This window comes from Centruroides sculpturatus, unplaced genomic scaffold (genome assembly GCF_000671375.1).
Source record: "Centruroides sculpturatus isolate CEXI.00-Female unplaced genomic scaffold, Cexi_2.0 scaffold935, whole genome shotgun sequence".
Lineage (NCBI taxonomy): Eukaryota > Metazoa > Arthropoda > Arachnida > Scorpiones > Buthidae > Centruroides > Centruroides sculpturatus.
Window position 1 is genome coordinate 245,511 of NW_019385175.1, and position 9,753 is coordinate 255,263.

Sequence of the window (9,753 nt, forward strand, 5' to 3'; positions counted from 1 at the left end):
CCAGTTTTACTTTCTAATTAATGCAGGTACCAGTAGCCTTATCAGTCTGGCATCTGAAAAGCAAAAGTAACATGTTAAACTGTCATTTAAAAGGTGAGTATCAGACGTTTGAGTCTCTGATTCGAACGAAACATGGTATGCATGTAGCCTTAAACACAAATAGCTCCTCATCCAAATAATAGTGCCATTTTTTCAAGCATTTCCAAAAATTGGGACTCTGATTGATTGGCATTTGAGCTAGATGATGTAGATTCGAACCTTCGGCATTTTAGTTTAGTTTTTTTATGTGTAACATTATTCTTTTACTGCATCATTGACGTTATTATTCCTCTTGTTTAAGCTTATACAACAAGAGATTAACAATTGTGATGTCATTTCCTGTTTACCAAAAAAAGCGCCTATAGATTTAACTTTTACATTGTTAAATAAATTTTCTACATAATTATTTTCAGATATAGTGATATTGTGACATTTTAAGTGTAACAAACATGAGCACATGAGGAAATTGTCCATAATATTAACAATTAAAAAAATAAAACGCTGCAACTATACTAACTTATTTTCATATCACTTGTCTTTTTCATTTATGTGCAGTAACATATGAATCTTATTTGCTTGTGAGGACATAGTATGTAAAATATGTGAAAATAAACGTGAAGAAATAAAAGTTTTATTTTATTATGTAAAAGAGTTAAATTTACAGTGGTTTGTTTTCACTAAACAGCAAATGACATCACAATTTTTAATCTTTTTTTAAAAGCATTAAACATGATGATTAATAACAGTACTAATAATGCTTATGATGTAGTAAAATAATAATGCTACACATAAATAAAACTAAACTAAAACTAAAATTTGGAAGGTTCAAACCTACATTCTATTGGTCCAGTACTTAGCATCTTATTCATTCAGCTATTGCTATTCTGGGGCATATTCCAAAGACTTATAAGTTAAACACTAAATTTTCAGAAGCCCAATTTTTTGACTATTATCTACCCAAGGAGTTGTTTGTTTTTAAGACTACATGCTTACCAAGTTTTATTCAAATCAGAGACTTGAATGTCTGACCCTCCCCTTGTTAGCAACAAGAATCATTTTTTAATAATTTTTTAACGAATGATTCTGAATAACACATTTGATCGCATGTTTAAATAGTGTTTCACAGCTTCTGTCTGGTCAAAATTTAAGTCTACTGAAAAAGATCAAAATGAAAAAAAAAGTCATCCCAACAAACCTCCAGATTTTCTGTCAGTTGATAAAAAAAAAAGTTTAATCTGGAAATGCTGGGTGGCATTGCACAAAACTGCCTTCAGTTCTCCTACTTTTCTGTCTGAACTTGCCATGTGATGTCATGAAATATGCACCATACACCTAGCTATTTCATGACTCAACATTTAGCTGTTTTTACTGAACCTCTGTTCAGTAAAAACAGCTAAATCCTAAAACAGGTTTTTACTGAACCTCTGTTCAGTAAAAACCTACTGTTTTTTACATATTTAGCTCAACATTTCGCTGTTTTTACTGAAGTGTGATTTGTGATTCAATTTCACGCTAAATGTTGAAACAAGCTAACTAGGGTTTCTATCATGTCTTGCAATCACCAATATTATATTTTTAGCCACTTTAATAAAAATATTGCTGCGTGGCAATTTTGGCACTATGCAGGAGTTGCACTGCATAATAAATATATTATGTACAGTATATTCTAATCTATTAATACTCAATTGAAAAACTCAAACTTTAATAACACAAACTATTGAAACTGTTTTATTGGAATTAATGTTTTTGATAAACTTAAATAATATAGCTTATAGTAAATTAATCCCATGAATTTTTGGATATTAAGATCCATTTATCATCAAGGGAATCAATTATCGAAAAATGACAACTTCATTCTTAGAATAAAAAGTCAGTTTAAAGTGAATTTACATTTTATTTTGCGAGAATGACTCTTTAAAATAAAATGTAATTCCATTTTAAAATGATAATGGATATTTATCTTAACAAATTATCGTGATTATTATTGAAAAAATTGTAATATTTTATATAGTTATGGAATGACTAAACAAGATGTCTGCTCTCATAATTTTTGGTAAATTTGGATTTCTTTTGAATGAAGTTTGCCATTCAAATGTTGTAGATTTGGAATATGATGATGATGATAAATTAAATGTAATAATTACAATGTCACAGTTTTAACTTTAAAATTTGCTTATTCAGATAGTTTTTTCCCAATTGAAAAATTATTCCTCATTACTTCTTTAGTTTACAGTAAAGAAATAATGAGGAATAATTATGAAACAGTTTTATTAAAAATTGTGCTATAGCAAAATACTCAAAAAATATAATAAATACTACTGTTTGATACTTATTATGTAACCTATTACTGTAAATGATGAGGGACAAATTGTTTCTTGGGCTAATAAGTTATATTACTGTAGTTGCAGTTTGCTGCATTAGCACTATTAGCAATACTTAGATATTATAGTGATATGTTTCAATTGATGTAATCAATCAAAAAATTTTATTGTTATGAAAATGAAGAGTATTTAAGCTCAAAAAAACTTTTTACCTATTATTCAGATAAATTTCTGATGTGCCACCTAATAATTTGAAGCAGAAATATTACATTAGATTATCTTTAGATCTGACTTGATCATAGAATGAATTTTAATAAATGATTTTGTAGTAGAGAGATGATGATGATGATGAATAATTAAATAATTGGAAAAAAATAGTATGACAGCCTGTTAAAATTTATAAATTATAGTATTCTTTCTGTAATGTTTAACTTATTTAACAAATACAAACTATAATGTGAATTAGGCATGTTAAATGAAATGCCAAATTACTTTTTATCTATTTAAGGTTAAATTCAATTAAACTAGACTAGACAAAATTAAAGAAACAAGTATCACTATCTTGCAATTCTTTACAGCAGTCCCATCTTTTCTGGTTAGGTACAGTAGTCTACAGTAATTTTTCTAATGACCTAAAATCTATGTATTCCAAACACTTTCCATTATAATAATCTAACAAGTTTACTATTGTTATACAGTATTATGTAATAAATTATTTCATTTAAATAACAACAATAATCTTAAAAACATTACATCTATTGCATTTTTTTTAATTTTAAGTTTTAAGTTTTCTGCAGATATTGTTCTTCATAAACAAGTACCTGTACCAGATCATGGATTACACTGAGAAAACAATGCTTTACAAAATTCAGTTACAAAAGTTTCTTTAGTTAGTGCTTTAATTGGCAATGCCTTTTTAGGAGTGTATTTTTGGCTTATAAATTTGGTATAACTAAGCTTGAAATCAATTTAAAATGGCTTTTGATTAACCATTTTAGAATGTATGCATGATGCATTTGCATGAGAGTATATGCTTATATACTGTACTAGCTGTTACCTGCAACTTTGCCCATGCGGATTTTGCAAGCAAACCCCATTTATATTCAGTATTTCAACCACCATAGTAATTGTTATATAACGCCTACTGCTGAGAATCAAACGAACTATTTTCAATTTGATCAATTTTCTGGAACGTTTACAATCATTCTATAATCGAACCAATATGCAATAACAAATTCGAATTTAAAACGGTTCGAACATTTAAAAAATTGAAATATATAAAAATATTTATAACAATGTCTGAAATGTTATCAATTTAATACACCTAAGTACTCAATGAAGACTAAATGTTGTTGAAAACAAAAAATCGCATCTAAAATAGTACAGTAGAAACCATTCTTCCGGTTAAGCCTTAATGCTCTCCTTCTCCCTCCCCACAGGGAAATTTCGAAAAATCCCTTCTTAGTGTATGTTTCCATGGCGTACCCTAACTGTGTACCAAATTTCACCTCTAGGTTCAGCAGTTTGCTCTGGGTAGTGGTGAATCAATCAGTCAGTCAGGACAAGTAATTTTATATATTTAGATAAACAGGAAATGCTACAAAATAAATAAAAGTATTTTGATTAAAAAGGAATTTAAAAATTGTAACTTAAAGTTTAATATTTTACTTGAAAAATTTTTTTTTGTGTTTTAATTAGTGATGTAACGAATATTCGGTTACTATTCGGTATTCGGCCTATTTTTCGCTATTCGGCCGAATACCGAATACCTAAAAACAGGAGTAAGAAATAACAAAATCACAGTAAATTAATCATTCTGGTATTTAGATTTAATGTTATCGGGTTAGTGTTGCTTGATTATATTTATTTATAACTTATAACATGCACAAAATAAAAAAGAAAATACAGTAGAGCATCGATTATCCGAATCAATTGGGGACGGGTTGGTCGGATAACTGAAAAAAATGGATAACCGAAAAATATGAAAAATACATTATTAGTATAGTATATTAGTATATCTCATGTAATTAGTATATTAGTGTATCGCTATTAACTACTTTGCGTTGAATTTTCATCGATGTTAAGCCTAACAAAAATTTTTTAAAAAATAATAATCGTCGCTATTGTATCGTTAAAAATTAGAAAATTAAGCCTCGTTTAAATACTGGCTCCCTTTCATGGTCGAGCCAGTGTTGCCAGCTAATACATGTAAAAATAATATTAAAGTAGCCAAGACATAGCCAAATATTGTAGCGCCACATCACTAGCGGACATTTGAATTTGGCGACTAGAACGGTCGGTTAACCGAGGTGACGGATAATCGATGCTCTACTGTAATATTAGTCACATGTATTCACAATTTATAATTACAAAGATCAGCATATGTACACACCTATTCATTCGAGAATCGTCGCACATCTGAGGTCTGACCCTGCCTATCCTTCTTTTTAAGCGCTCGTCTTTGCTCTTCCCTTTGTCTTTCCTCTATCACTCTAGTCCACGTATGCCTATGCATACATCATAATACGCGCTGACGATTCTTTCGATTTGTTACTTTTCCGTCATAGATTTCCCATTTTACAATTACGTTACTCATAGCCTGGTGATAACGGAGAAAAGAAACAGATAGGACGTTGGTATAACTCACAATTATGATTTCATAGATTCGAGACAGCTTGGTAGCCCGAACGGCCCCAGGCTTTCGCCCGTGCACGCTAAGTGACTTTCATTACAAGCATTTAGCTTTCCGAAGTCTATGACCAGGGCCGGATCATCGCATAGACAAATGAGACAAATGTCTAATGCCCGGTTTTTAGAAGGNAATTCTATCCCGGGATTTCCCGGGATCCCGGGAAACAGTTCACTTTTATCCCGGGATCCCGGGACAAGCAAAATACCGGGAAATGAGAAACCCTAGTGTGAACCGAGTATAACTCACAAAACATAACAATAATAATAATAAGATTAAGCGTAGAGCCCAAACAATTAAGAGTTGAAATTTAAAATTTAGTACACAGTTGGGATTCATCATGAGAATGTAGACAAAGAACAGACTTTTCGAAATTTTCCCCTGCGTTGGAGAGGGAGAAAGTAAAAATTACCCTGAATTCAGATTTTTACTGTACTATTTTAAATGCGTTTTTTGCGAGAAATTGAACATTTTTTACACCCATCTAAGAATTCTCTAATTATTTTCGGAAGAGAGTAAATTTAATTTTTGCACCTCGTAAAAACCGGTAAGTTCGGCTATAATCTAATACTGTAATCTTAATTTTCCTTATCGTTAGTTTTTGCCCGAGCAACGCCGGGCACATCTGCTAGTATGTTTAATAATTTTGATACATTTAATATATTCTTAAGCATGTCCTGAAGCATCAGCTCTTATTTACAGATGCCTGATAGCACCGAATAAGAACTGGTGCATGTTTTGTAATAAATAAAGTAATTTTTTACCATTCGCCTGAAAAGTTCCTATAAAATAAGTTCGTCATAAGAAGAAATTTATTTTAAATCAAAACAACGAAAATTACAGGGGCTCACCACTGGCCAACTGGTTCCGTTTCCTAAACACTAGGAGTTCGGTCGTGGGTTTCCGCCTCGCCAGAAAGGGCCACGCTATGTTTTCCGAGTTTTCACCACGTCTGTAACGCCTGAATAGAGGAGTTACGCTTAAAAAGACCACCCAAAAAGCATCCCCCTAGAAAGTTCGCCTAACTGTTGAGTTGGTATAACATAACTAAACTAAACAGACGAAAACGATACAATAAGAAACTGTAAAAACAAAGATTATTTAATACAATTTACTAGACAAATAAGCCCGTGAACGAAATATTTGTTCAATAGCAATAATTAATTACTTACTAGTAATTACTATCACGAAATTAATATATTTAGCTAATCTTTACCAATGCAAGTTATAATTAATTTTTAATAAAAATATGAAATTTTATAATTATTTTTCACTAAAGACCTAAAAAATAGCTACGTTCCGAGATAGTCTACTTGATTCTTCACAAAGTATTTTTGAAAATTATAAATTCCGTTAAATAATGTATATAAAATAGTATTTACACAATTTTCTTTCTTTAGATGTTGTCTTCAGCTTTAAAACATGAATGTTTTTTATCATACTCATAACATGTTTTTAAAAACTCGCACAAAATGAAATCAAACTCCACAATTAAATGTTTTCTAAATACAATAGATAATTTTTACTCCTGCAGATACCAGGTGGTGCTGGATTACCAGCTGCTGTGTGCTTCTGATTTGTTTACAAATGCTCTTTAAATGGTCTGAAAAAAATATAGTGATTTTCTAAAAGGTTTTTAAGATTGATTGAAAAACATACAAAAACGTTAATGAACACGATATCGCACGAAGTCGTCATCTCGATTGTTAGTGTCTCTGCTTACAATGCAGTTTTGTTAATTAAATAAGCATAGATCTTGCGTGTGTTTTTAAGAAAATGTTATATTAAAAGTTGTAAGAATAATGTCGATTACGGAGCCTTAGACGAAAATAAACAATAACATTGATGATTTAAGGCCGATGCATATGGCCGGCAAAATTAAGGTGACATTAAACGTCGACTACAGGTTCAATTTTTTAAAATAACTTTTTGTCGATGAAAATGCAAGAAGTACTGTACTGTACTTACAATGAATTCAAGTAATGATTTAGAATAACATTCGCAATTAAATAAATATTTAGAGAACATATACAAAAGATAGTTAAAGCCTTTGCAAATTGTCATGGTATCTTCTACAAATGTTCACGTTCCATTTTTTTTGCTAACTTTCAATTACTTACCCATCTTGTCTATGGCCGCTCTTACTGTTTTTGATAAAGTTTTACAAGAATTAAATAAAATTCATACATAACTGAACGAAATTATGATTACCTACACTAATTTACCGAACGTTATTAGGAATAGACTAGGTCTTTCGATTCCCAATGAACGGATCAAATATTTTGATCGTTTACTACTTTTTGAATATTTTAACGGCTTTACTTTATCTCATTTGCTAAACCTGAAAGTACCGTTGAGAAAGAACTGTGGTTTATTATGTATTTATGATCATTTATTTCATTGAAATATTTTTCATAGATCTTTCTTTTATCGCGTTTCTAACAATATAAATAGTATTGAATATATCGAAAGTTTCACGTTGAATAATCGCAATACAAAATATACTGTAAACTTATACTTTATAAATTTTGAATTTTTTATATTTATTGTTGTTTCTGTTGTTTTTAGTGTATTTCCATGCTGTTCATTTTCTATTAAAAGTTTTATATAAATGCAGAAAGAAAATTTGTTGTCAAATGGCATTTTTTTCGTGTAAATAAAATAAATAAATAAATATTTCTTTCGTATTCATTTTATTAATTTTAATACAAACAAATTGAATTAAAATACAAATTTAATAATTTGTTAATTTCAATGCATAATGAGTAAATTTTGATTAAAATATTTTAATATTCAATTGGAGATAGAATTTAAACATTTTCACAGCAAGAATTTGTATTTTAATTTGAATGTGCTAACAAATAGCAATTTAAAAAAACTTGATTATAATGATTTAAATATATAATGTTTTATCGGTGAATATTTTAAATTATTTTTATTTTTATTTCAGATTAGCACGAATTCTGTTCTATTTAAATTACAATTATTACTTGAGCTAAATACATTTTTCATAAGTAACTTAATATACATTACAATGTACAAGTCTGGACAGCTGTATTGCTGCGGTAATTAATTTTTCTTTTTATATTCCTGATAATTTTTCTATTGTTTTGCGTTATTTTAAACTTAACGGAGAAATATGGAAAAAGATGGAAAATTTGGTTTTGTAATTGTTGACGAGGACAGAAGAATTAACGAAGTTACTAATAAATTATATTATTCGTTCGAGGAATGTTTGGAAGTTATGGACGAAGTTTATGTTGAAAAAAAAATAAAAAAAATATATATTAATATTTAGAGAGATAAATTGTGGATCAAAGCATTATAAATTTAGTAATGTTATTAAATCGATTGATATGTATTTCAAGTATCTGTGTAACTGTATAATCGTTGGACCGTCGCAATGTTGAAAAACTACGCTAGTAAGAAAAATTATTCGTTGTAAAATTTCTGAAAAGGCTAAAAGGAAGATTTTATGGTGTTATTCTGTATATTCACTGTTCTTTTTTTCACGACAAAAAAGATATTACATTCATGTATGGCTTACCTAAATCGTGAAAGAATGGGATTTAATAATAATTGATGATTTGATGCATGAGCTCAGTTCAAGAACTACGTTTCTGTTTACGACAGAGTCTCGCCATTATAATATAAGCGTGATCTTGATAATGCAAAATCTTTTACCGAAAAATAAAATTATAAGATATATAACTTTAATGGTCTGATAGTGCGACTTGATAAATCTAACTTACCTGTGATTTCTCTTTCTCATCCAATTGAGTTACAAGTATTAATACTGACGACACTAATTTTTGTAGATGTCTCACAAATGTTACGAAGAAAACTTGCAATTTCGGATAAATTTTGTGGTTACTATGGATTAATCATAAATGTTTCTAAAACTGAAAACTAATAGTTTTCAAAAAGGGTGTTAGACGATCTCCCAGAGAAAGATGGTTTTTTTAAAATAATTATTCTTTACAAGTCGTTTCGAATTACGTATACCGGGGAGTATTATTTTCGTCTTCTCAACAAGTTTTTCAGACTAAAACTTATAATATGCATAAGGCTAACATAGCAATGAGTTCAATATAGCCCATTCTGTCGAATGCTAAAATTAATTCTGCTTATATAAAGTTATTTCGTTCAATGATTTCGTCTGTATTACTTTATGCTGCTCCTGTATGGGCATTCACTTATTACGATAAATTGGAAATTTTCCTTGCTTCATATTCGAAAAATTTTTATATTATACTATAAAATTCTAACTTACATGTTGCGTTTCAAATTTGGTGTTTCTACAATATCGGTACGAATAATGTGAAGTTTCAAGGCTTCGATGGAACTCGTTACAGGTTACAAAAAGCCGTCTATCAAACGAATTGTTCATCAGGATTCCTGACTCTACCTAGCCGTTTATCCTGGGTATCGATTGTCATTTAATTAAACTCTCGAGTATTAAAGAGAGAACATTCACAAATTGGGTAAAACGACGGAGTTTGACATTATCTTAGTAAATTCAAACATTCTCAATTTAACTCAACATAATAAACAATTTATTAGAAAAATGGATAAGTATATAAACTTATAGCTAGATGTATGGAAATAGTAATCTCTATCACTCGAATCTTATACTGCTCAGTTACGTTTACTATTATTATAATTATCGAGAGTGCAAAAAAATTTAACACTGTCGGATTTCGA

General features: G+C 29.6%; 1 long non-coding RNA gene across 1 annotated transcript; it reads right to left on the reverse strand.

Annotated features, from left to right (window-relative positions):
* LOC111635762 lies at window positions 1-3,480 on the reverse strand. Its single transcript, XR_002758436.1, has 3 exons — window positions 2,853-3,480; window positions 2,573-2,747; window positions 1-53 (listed from the first exon to the last, which is right to left on the reverse strand). It is a non-coding gene; the product is annotated as an uncharacterized LOC111635762 (long non-coding RNA).
* Window positions 3,481-9,753: the final 6,273 nt, after the last annotated feature.